The sequence below is a fragment of the Syngnathus leptorhynchus genome, unplaced genomic scaffold (genome assembly GCF_054491065.1).
Source record: "Syngnathus leptorhynchus isolate UIUO unplaced genomic scaffold, UIUO_Slep HiC_scaffold_49, whole genome shotgun sequence".
In the NCBI taxonomy this organism is placed as follows: Eukaryota; Metazoa; Chordata; class Actinopteri; order Syngnathiformes; family Syngnathidae; genus Syngnathus; species Syngnathus leptorhynchus.
Window position 1 is genome coordinate 632,352 of NW_028232016.1, and position 21,970 is coordinate 654,321.

Below are 21,970 nucleotides of genomic sequence, written 5' to 3' on the forward strand. Positions count from 1 at the left end.
TTCATCGTTTGGTTTATGTTTTACACGCGTTTTAAATTTTATTGCCGAAATCGCTTTTTCTCGCCGAGATAAGCACGTTTTCTGAAATGCCGCTCTCCCGTCACTCTGGTTAAAGTGTTATGAAAAAAAAGGCTGTTGGGGGCTAGGGAGTATCGAGTTGATCATTATACATGAAGAAATAACCAATTTCATCGTTTGGTTTATGTTTTACACGCGTTTTAAATTTTATTGCCGAAATCGCTTTTTCTCGCCGAGATAAGCACGTTTTCTGAAATGCCGCTCTCCCGTCACTCTGGTTAAAGTGTTATGAAAAAAAAGGCTGTTGGGGGCTAGGGAGTATCGAGTTGATCATTATACATGAAGAAATAACCAATTTCATCGTTTGGTTTATGTTTTACACGCGTTTTAAATTTTATTGCCGAAATCGCTTTTTCTCGCCGAGATAAGCACGTTTTCTGAAATGCCGCTCTCCCGTCACTCTGGTTAAAGTGTTATGAAAAAAAAGGCTGTTGGGGGCTAGGGAGTATCGAGTTGATCATTATACATGAAGAAATAACCAATTTCATCGTTTGGTTTATGTTTTACACGCGTTTTAAATTTTATTGCCGAAATCGCTTTTTCTCGCCGAGATAAGCACGTTTTCTGAAATGCCGCTCTCCCGTCACTCTGGTTAAAGTGTTATGAAAAAAAAGGCTGTTGGGGGCTAGGGAGTATCGAGTTGATCATTATACATGAAGAAATAACCAATTTCATCGTTTGGTTTATGTTTTACACGCGTTTTAAATTTTATTGCCGAAATCGCTTTTTCTCGCCGAGATAAGCACGTTTTCTGAAATGCCGCTCTCCCGTCACTCTGGTTAAAGTGTTATGAAAAAAAAGGCTGTTGGGGGCTAGGGAGTATCGAGTTGATCATTATACATGAAGAAATAACCAATTTCATCGTTTGGTTTATGTTTTACACGCGTTTTAAATTTTATTGCCGAAATCGCTTTTTCTCGCCGAGATAAGCACGTTTTCTGAAATGCCGCTCTCCCGTCACTCTGGTTAAAGTGTTATGAAAAAAAAGGCTGTTGGGGGCTAGGGAGTATCGAGTTGATCATTATACATGAAGAAATAACCAATTTCATCGTTTGGTTTATGTTTTACACGCGTTTTAAATTTTATTGCCGAAATCGCTTTTTCTCGCCGAGATAAGCACGTTTTCTGAAATGCCGCTCTCCCGTCACTCTGGTTAAAGTGTTATGAAAAAAAAGGCTGTTGGGGGCTAGGGAGTATCGAGTTGATCATTATACATGAAGAAATAACCAATTTCATCGTTTGGTTTATGTTTTACACGCGTTTTAAATTTTATTGCCGAAATCGCTTTTTCTCGCCGAGATAAGCACGTTTTCTGAAATGCCGCTCTCCCGTCACTCTGGTTAAAGTGTTATGAAAAAAAAGGCTGTTGGGGGCTAGGGAGTATCGAGTTGATCATTATACATGAAGAAATAACCAATTTCATCGTTTGGTTTATGTTTTACACGCGTTTTAAATTTTATTGCCGAAATCGCTTTTTCTCGCCGAGATAAGCACGTTTTCTGAAATGCCGCTCTCCCGTCACTCTGGTTAAAGTGTTATGAAAAAAAAGGCTGTTGGGGGCTAGGGAGTATCGAGTTGATCATTATACATGAAGAAATAACCAATTTCATCGTTTGGTTTATGTTTTACACGCGTTTTAAATTTTATTGCCGAAATCGCTTTTTCTCGCCGAGATAAGCACGTTTTCTGAAATGCCGCTCTCCCGTCACTCTGGTTAAAGTGTTATGAAAAAAAAGGCTGTTGGGGGCTAGGGAGTATCGAGTTGATCATTATACATGAAGAAATAACCAATTTCATCGTTTGGTTTATGTTTTACACGCGTTTTAAATTTTATTGCCGAAATCGCTTTTTCTCGCCGAGATAAGCACGTTTTCTGAAATGCCGCTCTCCCGTCACTCTGGTTAAAGTGTTATGAAAAAAAAGGCTGTTGGGGGCTAGGGAGTATCGAGTTGATCATTATACATGAAGAAATAACCAATTTCATCGTTTGGTTTATGTTTTACACGCGTTTTAAATTTTATTGCCGAAATCGCTTTTTCTCGCCGAGATAAGCACGTTTTCTGAAATGCCGCTCTCCCGTCACTCTGGTTAAAGTGTTATGAAAAAAAAGGCTGTTGGGGGCTAGGGAGTATCGAGTTGATCATTATACATGAAGAAATAACCAATTTCATCGTTTGGTTTATGTTTTACACGCGTTTTAAATTTTATTGCCGAAATCGCTTTTTCTCGCCGAGATAAGCACGTTTTCTGAAATGCCGCTCTCCCGTCACTCTGGTTAAAGTGTTATGAAAAAAAAGGCTGTTGGGGGCTAGGGAGTATCGAGTTGATCATTATACATGAAGAAATAACCAATTTCATCGTTTGGTTTATGTTTTACACGCGTTTTAAATTTTATTGCCGAAATCGCTTTTTCTCGCCGAGATAAGCACGTTTTCTGAAATGCCGCTCTCCCGTCACTCTGGTTAAAGTGTTATGAAAAAAAAGGCTGTTGGGGGCTAGGGAGTATCGAGTTGATCATTATACATGAAGAAATAACCAATTTCATCGTTTGGTTTATGTTTTACACGCGTTTTAAATTTTATTGCCGAAATCGCTTTTTCTCGCCGAGATAAGCACGTTTTCTGAAATGCCGCTCTCCCGTCACTCTGGTTAAAGTGTTATGAAAAAAAAGGCTGTTGGGGGCTAGGGAGTATCGAGTTGATCATTATACATGAAGAAATAACCAATTTCATCGTTTGGTTTATGTTTTACACGCGTTTTAAATTTTATTGCCGAAATCGCTTTTTCTCGCCGAGATAAGCACGTTTTCTGAAATGCCGCTCTCCCGTCACTCTGGTTAAAGTGTTATGAAAAAAAAGGCTGTTGGGGGCTAGGGAGTATCGAGTTGATCATTATACATGAAGAAATAACCAATTTCATCGTTTGGTTTATGTTTTACACGCGTTTTAAATTTTATTGCCGAAATCGCTTTTTCTCGCCGAGATAAGCACGTTTTCTGAAATGCCGCTCTCCCGTCACTCTGGTTAAAGTGTTATGAAAAAAAAGGCTGTTGGGGGCTAGGGAGTATCGAGTTGATCATTATACATGAAGAAATAACCAATTTCATCGTTTGGTTTATGTTTTACACGCGTTTTAAATTTTATTGCCGAAATCGCTTTTTCTCGCCGAGATAAGCACGTTTTCTGAAATGCCGCTCTCCCGTCACTCTGGTTAAAGTGTTATGAAAAAAAAGGCTGTTGGGGGCTAGGGAGTATCGAGTTGATCATTATACATGAAGAAATAACCAATTTCATCGTTTGGTTTATGTTTTACACGCGTTTTAAATTTTATTGCCGAAATCGCTTTTTCTCGCCGAGATAAGCACGTTTTCTGAAATGCCGCTCTCCCGTCACTCTGGTTAAAGTGTTATGAAAAAAAAGGCTGTTGGGGGCTAGGGAGTATCGAGTTGATCATTATACATGAAGAAATAACCAATTTCATCGTTTGGTTTATGTTTTACACGCGTTTTAAATTTTATTGCCGAAATCGCTTTTTCTCGCCGAGATAAGCACGTTTTCTGAAATGCCGCTCTCCCGTCACTCTGGTTAAAGTGTTATGAAAAAAAAGGCTGTTGGGGGCTAGGGAGTATCGAGTTGATCATTATACATGAAGAAATAACCAATTTCATCGTTTGGTTTATGTTTTACACGCGTTTTAAATTTTATTGCCGAAATCGCTTTTTCTCGCCGAGATAAGCACGTTTTCTGAAATGCCGCTCTCCCGTCACTCTGGTTAAAGTGTTATGAAAAAAAAGGCTGTTGGGGGCTAGGGAGTATCGAGTTGATCATTATACATGAAGAAATAACCAATTTCATCGTTTGGTTTATGTTTTACACGCGTTTTAAATTTTATTGCCGAAATCGCTTTTTCTCGCCGAGATAAGCACGTTTTCTGAAATGCCGCTCTCCCGTCACTCTGGTTAAAGTGTTATGAAAAAAAAGGCTGTTGGGGGCTAGGGAGTATCGAGTTGATCATTATACATGAAGAAATAACCAATTTCATCGTTTGGTTTATGTTTTACACGCGTTTTAAATTTTATTGCCGAAATCGCTTTTTCTCGCCGAGATAAGCACGTTTTCTGAAATGCCGCTCTCCCGTCACTCTGGTTAAAGTGTTATGAAAAAAAAGGCTGTTGGGGGCTAGGGAGTATCGAGTTGATCATTATACATGAAGAAATAACCAATTTCATCGTTTGGTTTATGTTTTACACGCGTTTTAAATTTTATTGCCGAAATCGCTTTTTCTCGCCGAGATAAGCACGTTTTCTGAAATGCCGCTCTCCCGTCACTCTGGTTAAAGTGTTATGAAAAAAAAGGCTGTTGGGGGCTAGGGAGTATCGAGTTGATCATTATACATGAAGAAATAACCAATTTCATCGTTTGGTTTATGTTTTACACGCGTTTTAAATTTTATTGCCGAAATCGCTTTTTCTCGCCGAGATAAGCACGTTTTCTGAAATGCCGCTCTCCCGTCACTCTGGTTAAAGTGTTATGAAAAAAAAGGCTGTTGGGGGCTAGGGAGTATCGAGTTGATCATTATACATGAAGAAATAACCAATTTCATCGTTTGGTTTATGTTTTACACGCGTTTTAAATTTTATTGCCGAAATCGCTTTTTCTCGCCGAGATAAGCACGTTTTCTGAAATGCCGCTCTCCCGTCACTCTGGTTAAAGTGTTATGAAAAAAAAGGCTGTTGGGGGCTAGGGAGTATCGAGTTGATCATTATACATGAAGAAATAACCAATTTCATCGTTTGGTTTATGTTTTACACGCGTTTTAAATTTTATTGCCGAAATCGCTTTTTCTCGCCGAGATAAGCACGTTTTCTGAAATGCCGCTCTCCCGTCACTCTGGTTAAAGTGTTATGAAAAAAAAGGCTGTTGGGGGCTAGGGAGTATCGAGTTGATCATTATACATGAAGAAATAACCAATTTCATCGTTTGGTTTATGTTTTACACGCGTTTTAAATTTTATTGCCGAAATCGCTTTTTCTCGCCGAGATAAGCACGTTTTCTGAAATGCCGCTCTCCCGTCACTCTGGTTAAAGTGTTATGAAAAAAAAGGCTGTTGGGGGCTAGGGAGTATCGAGTTGATCATTATACATGAAGAAATAACCAATTTCATCGTTTGGTTTATGTTTTACACGCGTTTTAAATTTTATTGCCGAAATCGCTTTTTCTCGCCGAGATAAGCACGTTTTCTGAAATGCCGCTCTCCCGTCACTCTGGTTAAAGTGTTATGAAAAAAAAGGCTGTTGGGGGCTAGGGAGTATCGAGTTGATCATTATACATGAAGAAATAACCAATTTCATCGTTTGGTTTATGTTTTACACGCGTTTTAAATTTTATTGCCGAAATCGCTTTTTCTCGCCGAGATAAGCACGTTTTCTGAAATGCCGCTCTCCGCTCACTCTGGTTAAAGTGTTATGAAAAAAAAGGCTGTTGGGGGCTAGGGAGTATCGAGTTGATCATTATACATGAAGAAATAACCAATTTCATCGTTTGGTTTATGTTTTACACGCGTTTTAAATTTTATTGCCGAAATCGCTTTTTCTCGCCGAGATAAGCACGTTTTCTGAAATGCCGCTCTCCCGTCACTCTGGTTAAAGTGTTATGAAAAAAAAGGCTGTTGGGGGCTAGGGAGTATCGAGTTGATCATTATACATGAAGAAATAACCAATTTCATCGTTTGGTTTATGTTTTACACGCGTTTTAAATTTTATTGCCGAAATCGCTTTTTCTCGCCGAGATAAGCACGTTTTCTGAAATGCCGCTCTCCCGTCACTCTGGTTAAAGTGTTATGAAAAAAAAGGCTGTTGGGGGCTAGGGAGTATCGAGTTGATCATTATACATGAAGAAATAACCAATTTCATCGTTTGGTTTATGTTTTACACGCGTTTTAAATTTTATTGCCGAAATCGCTTTTTCTCGCCGAGATAAGCACGTTTTCTGAAATGCCGCTCTCCCGTCACTCTGGTTAAAGTGTTATGAAAAAAAAGGCTGTTGGGGGCTAGGGAGTATCGAGTTGATCATTATACATGAAGAAATAACCAATTTCATCGTTTGGTTTATGTTTTACACGCGTTTTAAATTTTATTGCCGAAATCGCTTTTTCTCGCCGAGATAAGCACGTTTTCTGAAATGCCGCTCTCCCGTCACTCTGGTTAAAGTGTTATGAAAAAAAAGGCTGTTGGGGGCTAGGGAGTATCGAGTTGATCATTATACATGAAGAAATAACCAATTTCATCGTTTGGTTTATGTTTTACACGCGTTTTAAATTTTATTGCCGAAATCGCTTTTTCTCGCCGAGATAAGCACGTTTTCTGAAATGCCGCTCTCCCGTCACTCTGGTTAAAGTGTTATGAAAAAAAAGGCTGTTGGGGGCTAGGGAGTATCGAGTTGATCATTATACATGAAGAAATAACCAATTTCATCGTTTGGTTTATGTTTTACACGCGTTTTAAATTTTATTGCCGAAATCGCTTTTTCTCGCCGAGATAAGCACGTTTTCTGAAATGCCGCTCTCCCGTCACTCTGGTTAAAGTGTTATGAAAAAAAAGGCTGTTGGGGGCTAGGGAGTATCGAGTTGATCATTATACATGAAGAAATAACCAATTTCATCGTTTGGTTTATGTTTTACACGCGTTTTAAATTTTATTGCCGAAATCGCTTTTTCTCGCCGAGATAAGCACGTTTTCTGAAATGCCGCTCTCCCGTCACTCTGGTTAAAGTGTTATGAAAAAAAAGGCTGTTGGGGGCTAGGGAGTATCGAGTTGATCATTATACATGAAGAAATAACCAATTTCATCGTTTGGTTTATGTTTTACACGCGTTTTAAATTTTATTGCCGAAATCGCTTTTTCTCGCCGAGATAAGCACGTTTTCTGAAATGCCGCTCTCCCGTCACTCTGGTTAAAGTGTTATGAAAAAAAAGGCTGTTGGGGGCTAGGGAGTATCGAGTTGATCATTATACATGAAGAAATAACCAATTTCATCGTTTGGTTTATGTTTTACACGCGTTTTAAATTTTATTGCCGAAATCGCTTTTTCTCGCCGAGATAAGCACGTTTTCTGAAATGCCGCTCTCCCGTCACTCTGGTTAAAGTGTTATGAAAAAAAAGGCTGTTGGGGGCTAGGGAGTATCGAGTTGATCATTATACATGAAGAAATAACCAATTTCATCGTTTGGTTTATGTTTTACACGCGTTTTAAATTTTATTGCCGAAATCGCTTTTTCTCGCCGAGATAAGCACGTTTTCTGAAATGCCGCTCTCCCGTCACTCTGGTTAAAGTGTTATGAAAAAAAAGGCTGTTGGGGGCTAGGGAGTATCGAGTTGATCATTATACATGAAGAAATAACCAATTTCATCGTTTGGTTTATGTTTTACACGCGTTTTAAATTTTATTGCCGAAATCGCTTTTTCTCGCCGAGATAAGCACGTTTTCTGAAATGCCGCTCTCCCGTCACTCTGGTTAAAGTGTTATGAAAAAAAAGGCTGTTGGGGGCTAGGGAGTATCGAGTTGATCATTATACATGAAGAAATAACCAATTTCATCGTTTGGTTTATGTTTTACACGCGTTTTAAATTTTATTGCCGAAATCGCTTTTTCTCGCCGAGATAAGCACGTTTTCTGAAATGCCGCTCTCCCGTCACTCTGGTTAAAGTGTTATGAAAAAAAAGGCTGTTGGGGGCTAGGGAGTATCGAGTTGATCATTATACATGAAGAAATAACCAATTTCATCGTTTGGTTTATGTTTTACACGCGTTTTAAATTTTATTGCCGAAATCGCTTTTTCTCGCCGAGATAAGCACGTTTTCTGAAATGCCGCTCTCCCGTCACTCTGGTTAAAGTGTTATGAAAAAAAAGGCTGTTGGGGGCTAGGGAGTATCGAGTTGATCATTATACATGAAGAAATAACCAATTTCATCGTTTGGTTTATGTTTTACACGCGTTTTAAATTTTATTGCCGAAATCGCTTTTTCTCGCCGAGATAAGCACGTTTTCTGAAATGCCGCTCTCCCGTCACTCTGGTTAAAGTGTTATGAAAAAAAAGGCTGTTGGGGGCTAGGGAGTATCGAGTTGATCATTATACATGAAGAAATAACCAATTTCATCGTTTGGTTTATGTTTTACACGCGTTTTAAATTTTATTGCCGAAATCGCTTTTTCTCGCCGAGATAAGCACGTTTTCTGAAATGCCGCTCTCCCGTCACTCTGGTTAAAGTGTTATGAAAAAAAAGGCTGTTGGGGGCTAGGGAGTATCGAGTTGATCATTATACATGAAGAAATAACCAATTTCATCGTTTGGTTTATGTTTTACACGCGTTTTAAATTTTATTGCCGAAATCGCTTTTTCTCGCCGAGATAAGCACGTTTTCTGAAATGCCGCTCTCCCGTCACTCTGGTTAAAGTGTTATGAAAAAAAAGGCTGTTGGGGGCTAGGGAGTATCGAGTTGATCATTATACATGAAGAAATAACCAATTTCATCGTTTGGTTTATGTTTTACACGCGTTTTAAATTTTATTGCCGAAATCGCTTTTTCTCGCCGAGATAAGCACGTTTTCTGAAATGCCGCTCTCCCGTCACTCTGGTTAAAGTGTTATGAAAAAAAAGGCTGTTGGGGGCTAGGGAGTATCGAGTTGATCATTATACATGAAGAAATAACCAATTTCATCGTTTGGTTTATGTTTTACACGCGTTTTAAATTTTATTGCCGAAATCGCTTTTTCTCGCCGAGATAAGCACGTTTTCTGAAATGCCGCTCTCCCGTCACTCTGGTTAAAGTGTTATGAAAAAAAAGGCTGTTGGGGGCTAGGGAGTATCGAGTTGATCATTATACATGAAGAAATAACCAATTTCATCGTTTGGTTTATGTTTTACACGCGTTTTAAATTTTATTGCCGAAATCGCTTTTTCTCGCCGAGATAAGCACGTTTTCTGAAATGCCGCTCTCCCGTCACTCTGGTTAAAGTGTTATGAAAAAAAAGGCTGTTGGGGGCTAGGGAGTATCGAGTTGATCATTATACATGAAGAAATAACCAATTTCATCGTTTGGTTTATGTTTTACACGCGTTTTAAATTTTATTGCCGAAATCGCTTTTTCTCGCCGAGATAAGCACGTTTTCTGAAATGCCGCTCTCCCGTCACTCTGGTTAAAGTGTTATGAAAAAAAAGGCTGTTGGGGGCTAGGGAGTATCGAGTTGATCATTATACATGAAGAAATAACCAATTTCATCGTTTGGTTTATGTTTTACACGCGTTTTAAATTTTATTGCCGAAATCGCTTTTTCTCGCCGAGATAAGCACGTTTTCTGAAATGCCGCTCTCCCGTCACTCTGGTTAAAGTGTTATGAAAAAAAAGGCTGTTGGGGGCTAGGGAGTATCGAGTTGATCATTATACATGAAGAAATAACCAATTTCATCGTTTGGTTTATGTTTTACACGCGTTTTAAATTTTATTGCCGAAATCGCTTTTTCTCGCCGAGATAAGCACGTTTTCTGAAATGCCGCTCTCCCGTCACTCTGGTTAAAGTGTTATGAAAAAAAAGGCTGTTGGGGGCTAGGGAGTATCGAGTTGATCATTATACATGAAGAAATAACCAATTTCATCGTTTGGTTTATGTTTTACACGCGTTTTAAATTTTATTGCCGAAATCGCTTTTTCTCGCCGAGATAAGCACGTTTTCTGAAATGCCGCTCTCCCGTCACTCTGGTTAAAGTGTTATGAAAAAAAAGGCTGTTGGGGGCTAGGGAGTATCGAGTTGATCATTATACATGAAGAAATAACCAATTTCATCGTTTGGTTTATGTTTTACACGCGTTTTAAATTTTATTGCCGAAATCGCTTTTTCTCGCCGAGATAAGCACGTTTTCTGAAATGCCGCTCTCCCGTCACTCTGGTTAAAGTGTTATGAAAAAAAAGGCTGTTGGGGGCTAGGGAGTATCGAGTTGATCATTATACATGAAGAAATAACCAATTTCATCGTTTGGTTTATGTTTTACACGCGTTTTAAATTTTATTGCCGAAATCGCTTTTTCTCGCCGAGATAAGCACGTTTTCTGAAATGCCGCTCTCCCGTCACTCTGGTTAAAGTGTTATGAAAAAAAAGGCTGTTGGGGGCTAGGGAGTATCGAGTTGATCATTATACATGAAGAAATAACCGAATTTCATCGTTTGGTTTATGTTTTACACGCGTTTTAAATTTTATTGCCGAAATCGCTTTTTCTCGCCGAGATAAGCACGTTTTCTGAAATGCCGCTCTCCCGTCACTCTGGTTAAAGTGTTATGAAAAAAAAGGCTGTTGGGGGCTAGGGAGTATCGAGTTGATCATTATACATGAAGAAATAACCAATTTCATCGTTTGGTTTATGTTTTACACGTGTTTTAAATTTTATTGCCGAAATCGCTTTTTCTCGCCGAGATAAGCACGTTTTCTGAAATGCCGCTCTCCCGTCACTCTGGTTAAAGTGTTATGAAAAAAAAGGCTGTTGGGGGCTAGGGAGTATCGAGTTGATCATTATACATGAAGAAATAACCAATTTCATCGTTTGGTTTATGTTTTACACGCCTTTTAAATTTTATTGCCGAAATCGCTTTTTCTCGCCGAGATAAGCACGTTTTCTGAAATGCCGCTCTCCCAACACTCTGGTTAAAGTGTTATGAAAAAAAAGGCTGTTGGGGGATAGGGAGTATCGAGTTGATCATTATACATGAAGAAATAACCAATTTCATCGTTTGGTTTATGTTTTACACGCGTTTTAAATTTTATTGCCGAAATCGCTTTTTCTCGCCGAGATAAGCACGTTTTCCGAAATGCCGCTCTCCCGTCACTCTGGTTAAAGTGTTGTGAAAAAAAAGGCTGTTGGGGGCTAGGGAGTATCGAGTTGATCATTATACATGAAGAAATAACCAATTTCATCGTTTGGTTTATGTTTTACACGCGTTTTAAATTTTATTGCCGAAATCGCTTTTTCTCGCCGAGATAAGCACGTTTTCTGAAATGCCGCTCTCCCGTCACTCTGGTTAAAGTGTTATGAAAAAAAAGGCTGTTGGGGGCTAGGGAGTATCGAGTTGATCATTATACATGAAGAAATAACCAATTTCATCGTTTGGTTTATGTTTTACACGCGTTTTAAATTTTATTGCCGAAATCGCTTTTTCTCGCCGAGATAAGCACGTTTTCTGAAATGCCGCTCTCCCGTCACTCTGGTTAAAGTGTTATGAAAAAAAAGGCTGTTGGGGGCTAGGGAGTATTGAGTTGATCATTATACATGAAGAAATAACCAATTTCATCGTTTGGTTTATGTTTTACACGCGTTTTAAATTTTATTGCCGAAATCGCTTTTTCTCGCCGAGATAAGCACGTTTTCTGAAATGCCGCTCTCCCGTCACTCTGGTTAAAGTGTTATGAAAAAAAAGGCTGTTGGGGGCTAGGGAGTATCGAGTTGATCATTATACATGAAGAAATAACCAATTTCATCGTTTGGTTTATGTTTTACACGCGTTTTAAATTTTATTGCCGAAATCGCTTTTTCTCGCCGAGATAAGCACGTTTTCTGAAATGCCGCTCTCCCGTCACTCTGGTTAAAGTGTTATGAAAAAAAAGGCTGTTGGGGGCTAGGGAGTATCGAGTTGATCATTATACATGAAGAAATAACCAATTTCATTGTTTGGTTTATGTTTTACACGCGTTTTAAATTTTATTGCCGAAATCGCTTTTTCTCCCCGAGATAAGCACGTTTTCTGAAATGCCGCTCTCCCGTCACTCTGGTTAAAGTGTTATGAAAAAAAAGGCTGTTGGGGGCTAGGGAGTATCGAGTTGATCATTATACATGAAGAAATAACCAATTTCATCGTTTGGTTTATGTTTTACACGCGTTTTAAATTGTATTGCCGAAATCGCTTTTTCTCGCCGAGATAAGCACGTTTTCTGAAATGCCGCTCTCCCGTCACTCTGGTTAAAGTGTTATGAAAAAAAAGGCTGTTGGGGGCTAGGGAGTATCGAGTTGATCATTATACATGAAGAAATAACCAATTTCATCGTTTGGTTTATGTTTTACACGCGTTTTAAATTTTATTGCCGAAATCGCTTTTTCTCGCCGAGATAAGCACGTTTTCTGAAATGCCGCTCTCCCGTCACTCTGGTTAAAGTGTTATGAAAAAAAAGGCTGTTGGGGGCTAGGGAGTATCGAGTTGATCATTATACATGAAGAAATAACCAATTTCATCGTTTGGTTTATGTTTTACACGCGTTTTAAATTTTATTGCCGAAATCGCTTTTTCTCGCCGAGATAAGCACGTTTTCTGAAATGCCGCTCTCCCGTCACTCTGGTTAAAGTGTTATGAAAAAAAAGGCTGTTGGGGGCTAGGGAGTATCGAGTTGATCATTATACATGAAGAAATAACCAATTTCATCGTTTGGTTTATGTTTTACACGCGTTTTAAATTTTATTGCCGAAATCGCTTTTTCTCGCCGAGATAAGCACGTTTTCTGAAATGCCGCTCTCCCGTCACTCTGGTTAAAGTGTTATGAAAAAAAAGGCTGTTGGGGGCTAGGGAGTATCGAGTTGATCAATATACATGAAGAAATAACCAATTTCATCGTTTGGTTTATGTTTTACACGCGTTTTAAATTTTATTGCCGAAATCGCTTTTTCTCGCCGAGATAAGCACGTTTTCTGAAATGCCGCTCTCCCGTCACTCTGGTTAAAGTGTTATGAAAAAAAAGGCTGTTGGGGGCTAGGGAGTATCGAGTTGATCATTATACATGAAGAAATAACCAATTTCATCGTTTGGTTTATGTTTTACACGCGTTTTAAATTTTATTGCCGAAATCGCTTTTTCTCGCCGAGATAAGCACGTTTTCTGAAATGCCACTCTCCCGTCACTCTGGTTAAAGTGTTATGAAAATAAAGGCTGTTGGGGGCTAGGGAGTATCGAGTTGATCATTATACATGAAGAAATAACCAATTTCATCGTTTGGTTTATGTTTTACACGCGTTTTAAATTTTATTGCCGAAATCGCTTTTTCTCGCCGAGATAAGCACGTTTTCTGAAATGCCGCTCTCCCGTCACTCTGGTTAAAGTGTTATGAAAAAAAAGGCTGTTGGGGGCTAGGGAGTATCGAGTTGATCATTATACATGAAGAAATAACCAATTTCATCGTTTGGTTTATGTTTTACACGCGTTTTAAATTTTATTGCCGAAATCGCTTTTTCTCGCCGAGATAAGCACGTTTTCTGAAATGCCGCTCTCCCGTCACTCTGGTTAAAGTGTTATGAAAAAAAAGGCTGTTGGGGGCTAGGGAGTATCGAGTTGATCATTATACATGAAGAAATAACCAATTTCATCGTTTGGTTTATGTTTTACACGCGTTTTAAATTTTATTGCCGAAATCGCTTTTTCTCGCCGAGATAAGCACGTTTTCTGAAATGCCGCTCTCCCGTCACTCTGGTTAAAGTGTTATGAAAAAAAAGGCTGTTGGGGGCTAGGGAGTATCGAGTTGATCATTATACATGAAGAAATAACCAATTTCATCGTTTGGTTTATGTTTTACACGATGCTGAGCTCCAGCTGGAAGTGTAAAAAGAACCGGGCTGGTTAAAAAAAGAACCGGGCGACCCCGTAAAATTGCTTAGCCGGGGCTCTGGAAGCCTAACACGGCGTGATCTTGTCCAAAAAGCCGCTGCTGAGCTCCAGCTGGAAGTGTAAAAAGAACCGGGCTGGTTAAAAAAAAGAACCGGGCGACCCGGTAAAATTGCTTAGCCGGGGCTCTGGAAGCCTAACACGGCGTGATCTTGTCCAAAAAGCCGCTGCTGAGCTCCAGCTGGAAGTGTAAAAAGAACCGGGCTGGTTAAAAAAAAGAACCGGGCGGCCCGGTAAAATTGCTTAGCCGGGGCTCTGGAAGCCTAACCCGGCGTGATACTGTGCAAAAAGCCGCTGCTGAGCTCCAGCTGGAAGTGTAAAAAAAACCGGGCTGGTTAAAAAAAAGGACCGGGCGACCCTGTAAAATTGCTTAGCCGGGGCTCTGGAAGCCTAACACGGCGTGATCTTGTCCAAAAACCCGCTGCTGAGCTCCAGCTGGAAGTGTAAAAAGAACCGGGCTGGTTAAAAAAAAGAACCGGGCGGGCCGGTAAAATTGCTTAGCCGGGGCTCTGGAAGCCTAACACGGCGTGATCTTGTCCAAAAAGCCGCTCGTGAGCTCCAGCTGGAAGTGTAAAAAGAACCGGGCTGGTTCAAAAAAAGAACCGGGCGGCCCGGTAGAATTGCTTAGCCGAGGTCCTGGAAGCCTAACCCGGCGTGATCTTGCGCAAAAAGCCGCTGCTGAGCTCCAGCTGGAAGTGTAAAAAGAACCGGGCTGGTTCAAAAAAAGAACCGGGCGGCCCGGTAAAATTGCTTAGCCGGGGTCCTGGAAGCCTAACGCGGCGTGATCTTGCCCGAAAGTCGGCCTCTATACTTCCATATTAGGTACCAGGCGCTCAGAGCCAACTTGGCAAAAATTTTCTAAGTGCCCACGGCTCTGCGGGGATTGTGCGTCCGACCCGCGCCGGTTCTCCAGCCGGCCTAAAATAACGCAAAACCAGCCTCTCCCCCTGGAGCTCACAGCCAAAGGCGAAACTTTTCTAAGTGCCTACGGCTCTGCGGGCTTTTGAGTCCGCCCCGCGCCGGTTCGTCGGTCGGCCTCAAAAAGCGAAAAATCAGCCTCTCTCCCTGGAGCTCGACTCGAGTTGATCATTATACATGAAGAAATAACCAATTTCATCGTTTGGTTTATGTTTTACACGCGTTTTAAATTTTATTGCCGAAATCGCTTTTTCTCGCCGAGATAAGCACGTTTTCTGAAATGCCGCTCTCCCGTCACTCTGGTTAAAGTGTTATGAAAAAAAAGGCTGTTGGGGGCTAGGGAGTATCGAGTTGATCATTATACATGAAGAAATAACCAATTTCATCGTTTGGTTTATGTTTTACACGCGTTTTAAATTTTATTGCCGAAATCGCTTTTTCTCGCCGAGATAAGCACGTTTTCTGAAATGCCGCTCTCCCGTCACTCTGGTTAAAGTGTTATGAAAAAAAAGGCTGTTGGGGGCTAGGGAGTATCGAGTTGATCATTATACATGAAGAAATAACCAATTTCATCGTTTGGTTTATGTTTTACACGCGTTTTAAATTTTATTGCCGAAATCGCTTTTTCTCGCCGAGATAAGCACGTTTTCTGAAATGCCGCTCTCCCGTCACTCTGGTTAAAGTGTTATGAAAAAAAAGGCTGTTGGGGGCTAGGGAGTATCGAGTTGATCATTATACATGAAGAAATAACCAATTTCATCGTTTGGTTTATGTTTTACACGCGTTTTAAATTTTATTGCCGAAATCGCTTTTTCTCGCCGAGATAAGCACGTTTTCTGAAATGCCGCTCTCCCGTCACTCTGGTTAAAGTGTTATGAAAAAAAAGGCTGTTGGGGGCTAGGGAGTATCGAGTTGATCATTATACATGAAGAAATAACCAATTTCATCGTTTGGTTTATGTTTTACACGCGTTTTAAATTTTATTGCCGAAATCGCTTTTTCTCGCCGAGATAAGCACGTTTTCTGAAATGCCGCTCTCCCGTCACTCTGGTTAAAGTGTTATGAAAAAAAAGGCTGTTGGGGGCTAGGGAGTATCGAGTTGATCATTATACATGAAGAAATAACCAATTTCATCGTTTGGTTTATGTTTTACACGCGTTTTAAATTTTATTGCCGAAATCGCTTTTTCTCGCCGAGATAAGCACGTTTTCTGAAATGCCGCTCTCCCGTCACTCTGGTTAAAGTGTTATGAAAAAAAAGGCTGTTGGGGGCTAGGGAGTATCGAGTTGATCATTATACATGAAGAAATAACCAATTTCATCGTTTGGTTTATGTTTTACACGCGTTTTAAATTTTATTGCCGAAATCGCTTTTTCTCGCCGAGATAAGCACGTTTTCTGAAATGCCGCTCTCCCGTCACTCTGGTTAAAGTGTTATGAAAAAAAAGGCTGTTGGGGGCTAGGGAGTATCGAGTTGATCATTATACATGAAGAAATAACCAATTTCATCGTTTGGTTTATGTTTTACACGCGTTTTAAATTTTATTGCCGGAATCGCTTTTTCTCGCCGAGATAAGCACGTTTTCTGAATTGCCGCTCTCCCGTCACTCTGGTTAAAGTGTTATGAAAAAAAAGGCTGTTGGGGGCTAGGGAGTATCGAGTTGATCATTATACATGAAGAAATAACCAATTTCATCGTTTGGTTTATGTTTTACACGCGTTTTAAATTTTATTGCCGAAATCGCTTTTTCTCGCCGAGATAAGCACGTTTTCTGAAATGCCGCTCTCCCGTCACTCTGGTTAAAGTGTTATGGAAAAAAAAGGCTGTTGGGGGCTAGGGAGTATCGACTTGATCATTATACATGAAGAAATAACCAATTTCATCGTTTGGTTTATGTTTTACACGCGTTTTAAATTTTATTGCCGAAATCGCTTTTTCTCGCCGAGATAAGCACGTTTTCTGAAATGCCGCTCTCCCGTCACTCTGGTTAAAGTGTTATGAAAAAAAAGGCTGTTGGGGGCTAGGGAGTATCGAGTTGATCATTATACATGAAGAAATAACCAATTTCATCATTTGGTTTATGTTTTACACGCGTTTTAAATTTTATTGCCGAAATCGCTTTTTCTCGCCGAGATAAGCACGTTTTCTGAAATGCCGCTCTCCCGTCACTCTGGTTAAAGTGTTATGAAAAAAAAGGCTGTTGGGGGCTAGGGAGTATCGAGTTGATCATTATACATGAAGAAATAACCAATTTCATCGTTTGGTTTATGTTTTACACGCGTTTTAAATTTTATTGCCGAAATCGCTTTTTCTCGCCGAGATAAGCACGTTTTCTGAAATGCCGCTCTCCCGTCACTCTGGTTAAAGTGTTATGAAAAAAAAGGCTGTTGGGGGCTAGGGAGTATCGAGTTGATCATTATACATGAAGAAATAACCAATTTCATTGTTTGGTTTATGTTTTACACGCGTTTTAAATTTTATTGCCGAAATCGCTTTTTCTCGCCGAGATAAGCACGTTTTCTGAAATGCCGCTCTCCCGTCACTCTGGTTAAAGTGTTATGAAAAAAAAGGCTGTTGGGGGTAAAGGAATATAAGAGTTTGATCTTAAAGTAGTTCATTAGACATCTTGTGTATGAGAGTATGAATCTGTAAAGTGCTGAGTGTGTGACGATGGAGACAAAACAAGATATGTGGGCAAGGATGTGCACGAATGAAATGTTCCAGATTAAACAATGACGCAGGAGCAGCAAGGAGTACAAGATGACCCAGGGGCAGCGGGGAGATAACAACTAGGGGACCCTGTATGGAAAACTACAACCAGGAGGAGCGAGCAAATGATTCTGCAGAAGAAGAAAGACCAATAAGAGCAAGCTAAAGTTAAATGCAGTGTACACATAGCCAATAGAATAATGACAGAATGCCTTTGTTTATGTGCCATTTGCATATTGTGTAGTATAATTAATGGCTGGGCAACTCGGAAGTAGAGTACGTCTGCTGGTGGGAACAGAGACGTACAGAGGTGTATTGAGAGGGACCCGAGACCCAGGTGATGGATTAGATTTGTGTGTTAGGAATAAATCCACTCGTGTGTGAAAATGCCAGCTTCCTGATACCTTTCTATTGCAGAACGAGCGCGCAAATTGTTGGATGAGTGGCAGTTGGGTAAGGTCTCAAATTGGAGTCAGATTAGTAACTCGCGTTCAAGTTAAATTAGAAAGATAAATTCCAACAATTTATGGTGACCCCGACGTGATGCAAGAGAGGTAAAAGAGTCTGGGACTCTAAAGAAGTCTGGGACTTCGGTAACCACAAGAGTCTGGGACTCTGGGTCTGGGACCCACGTCCACACCAGGTGACGACCTGATAAAGACGCCACACGTCCGACCGTCTTTCCTCTTGGGCCCACAGTGAGACAAGGTAAGCAGATTCCTTTTCAAATTCTGCATATTGACAACGCTAAATTATAAGAGGAAGGATGAGCGGAACAGTGAAAGTGTGTAGTAGGGTATAAAATCTGGGATTTACCTACTAGAATAGTTTGGAACTATTTGCGGTTACTATACGGTTTAAAATCTGGGATTTACGTATTAGTACAAGTGTGGACTTAGTAGGGTATAAAATCTGGGATTTACCTACTAGAATAGTTTGGAACTATTCGTGGTTACGATACGGTTTAAAATCTGGGATTTACCTACTAGAATAGTTTGGAACTATTCGTGGTTACGATACGGTTTAAAATCTGGGATTTACGTATCAGTGTGAAAGCAGTGTGAGTGGGAGTGAGAGTGTGGAAACTAGAAATATTCTGCGTAAAAAGTGGTTGGGAGACACACGAGTGGATTTAAAGATGGCGGATAAGAGGAAGTGGGATAATGGTCTCGGGTCCCTCCAAATTAAGGGTCCCTCCAAATTAAGGGTCCCTCCAAATTAAGGGTCCCTCCAAATTAAAGGTCCCTCCAAATTAAGGGTCCCTTCAAATTAAGGGTCCCTTCAAATTAAGGGTCCCTTCAAATTAATGGAAGAAAAAGTAAGAAATAAGTGAAAGGCAGGATCCTGATCGAAATAAAAATCTAGATAAACGTATCAAACCCATGTAACAGAATGGGAACCTGGCTGAGAAAAAAAAAAAAAAGAAGAAACGGAAATTATCTTAAATGTACAGGAGATATTCGCGTTAAAGGAAAAAGTAAGAGAGAAACACTGAAGTTAAAATTTGCAAAATAAAAGGAAAAGAATTACAAAAAGCGTCTAAAAGTAAAATAGAGAATAAATCAGACAAGTAAGATGAGCAAAAAGGTGTTCTTAGTGTGGTCTTTGTGGTCTTTTATGTTGTGCGCCAAACGTGTGTGTAGGGTGTGTGTGCGTGCGTGTGTATGTGTGGGTGTGTGAGATGTGTGTCCTATGGAAGAAATTAGTCATGGAGAATGTTCAGGAGCCTGTTGAGCGATAATAGGGAAGTTGAGAAGTAGACGATGAGTATGTTTAAGTTGGTTGGAGAAACTAAGATGATCGAGGTGTGGCAGTAGAGAAAATAAGATGTGTGGCAGTAGAGACTATAAAGTGTGTGACAGAAAGTGACTAGAAAGGTGGCCTGATAGGATGAGAATAATAGACAACAAATGTTGTGTAGAAGACAGTGAAAGATGTTGAATGTGAACATGATGAAGGGGAACAGTAAAGTAGGCCTGCCCTTTGAGAGGGTGAGATTGAGGAGCGTGCCTGCGCTTGCGCGTAGAGAGAAAGTGTGAGTTTTTCAGAGAAGGTTTGAAGAAGAGTGATGCACATTTGCATAAAGGATAAAAGGCACTGATGAAAAATATAACCAAAACGTCATCCTCTATGACGTTAGTGCAGCATTATTTGTTTTTATTGTTTGTGAGCTGTGTCTTTGCTGTTTTTTGTGTTGTCTGTGTGCGGTCAGTGTTATGTGTTAAAAGGATGAAATTGGCTAAAATAGGTAAATAAAAAGAATTTATTAGACTGTAGTCTATCTGATTTGCAACGCAAAACAAAAGCAATTTGGAAAGATGTGTCAAATTAAATGATAATGTAATCGTATGTAGTAATACGTTATTGCATGTTAGGTGGCCATCAGGGTTGCGGTTTTGTTAACTTTAACAATATGGTATTTGTGAGAAGAGATGAGAGATTAGTTGGCAATTTATATAGAACACTCCCAAAATTATGCTGCATTGTGTTGATTTAAAAAGATCTATTTGGCCTTTGCAGGGTGAGCTACTGTGTTGCATGCATCTGGCCATGGAGAAAGTATGTTGTTTATTTGTGTACTTTGTCAACAACCAATGTAGATGTTAAAGAATGAAATTAATATCTTTAAAATGAATGTGGATTGAGACAACAGGTAAACACCCAGGCAACTACCCTGAAGCTAAGATGATGTTCAGGACGGCGATGCTGAACGGCCTCCCAAATGAGGTGCAAGCGATCATGAGAGTTGATCTGGACATTTGGTCTGTCCGGAACCGAGATTCAAGAGGCATTTGATACACCATTGCCGCATCTACATGGAAAAAGCAAATAAAGATCAAAAGGAAACTGACGCTCTGGCGACTAGTTTGGTTAAATTACAGTTGGCAAAGTTGCATGGTGAGGCAAAACAAGAAAAGGTTAAACAAAAACAGATGTATCAGACTCCAGTGGGGGCTGGACGGGGCTGAGGCCAAGGGTTCCGTGGTGGATACAGAGCGAGGTTAAGGCGCCCTCCCAGGACTGGGGCGGAATTGGTTCGCTCCAGGGACTTGCTTCAACTGCGGGGCCCCTGATCACTGGGCGCGAGATTGTAATGGCAACCCACCACCAGCAGGGGCGGAGCAGCAGAACCAGCAAGCAGGGCCACCACACCAAAGTGGACCACAGCAGCCCCGCCCGGGGCCACAGCCGAATCCACATGGGCAGTATTACCAAGCCGACCCGTGGTACGGCCCGGACGAATAGTGGGGCCTGGGAAGCTCGGGAAGCACAGGCCAGGCAGAGCCAATGCTTCGGTTGACAGTGGCAGACACTCCGGTCCAGATGTTGATGGACACTGGAGCAACACATTCATCGATCAACATGCCACGGCCAAGTACAGCGTTGTCGAAACGAGTTACAACGTTGGTCGGCTTCTCGGGACGTCCTCAGACTCTGCCCTTCACTCGACCATTGAAAACGGAAATCACAAACACCGGACAGAAACTATATCATTCATATGTTCATGCAATGGACACACCCATCAACTTGATGGGCAGAGACATGTCAGCATTGAGAGCCCAGATTCTGTGCGGCGAGAAGGGACTTACAGTGACATTTCCTGACGGACAGGTTCTGGAATGCTCCCAGCCTGTGACACCTCAGGGTCAGTGGTTGATGGCACCACTCCCCACAGTACCAGAAACGGCACGAATCTACTGGGCGAGATTGAATCCTGAGACTCCGTTTGGGAGAGGTGTCTACTCCACGTACCTCCTGTGGAAACCATGGATCCAGGCATTGGCACCGTACCACCCCCCAGTGGATTCATTGCATTGCACTCTATATTATGATAGAGAATCAGATGAGATATATAGAGATGCGTTTGAAGAAATTGAGGGAGATGATTGGACATTACAATCACCATGCATCTTTGTGGGCCCCGAGGGGGTGGCAGCATATGTATAGTTGTCGCCGAAGCAAGAGCAATGGTATCGAATGAGTGAGGAAGGTTTGCCTGTCACTGGCTGTGTCGCCAGGCCATGAGCCCCGCCAATTGGGGCCCATGGTGAAACGATTAACACAACAACATGACTGGATGATGACTGAGATTTCAGATGTGTGGCATTCGGCCGCAACCAAAAGTTACAGAATAATGGCAAAAATGGTAGATGAGTCAGACCTTGAATTGGTCTTCCTGGCCCGCCATCATGGGCGGGAACAGACGGACCATGAGTCTGCACAGGCGATGCTGGATCAAATGCCACAGACCTTGTGGTCACAGGGTCCATTCGATGTTGGTTTTTGTCATACGGTTCAGCCGATCCAATTGGAAGTTGATTGCTCCAGTCCGGTCCGCCGTCCTCAATATCGATGGCCGAAGGAAGCAGCCAAAGGTATGGAGGACACAGGGGCACAGTGCCTGCCAATGGTGGGCTTAAAGATTGACCGCCCGAACAGGCAGGTCAAGAGAGGGAATGTGACAATGGCGAGAATTGGATCCAAGTCGGACTCGAAAGTGTCTGAACAACGACGACGACGATGCAAATGTTTAAGTTTATTGACTATTTTCAGAAGTGATGGAGCGAAAGAAGAACG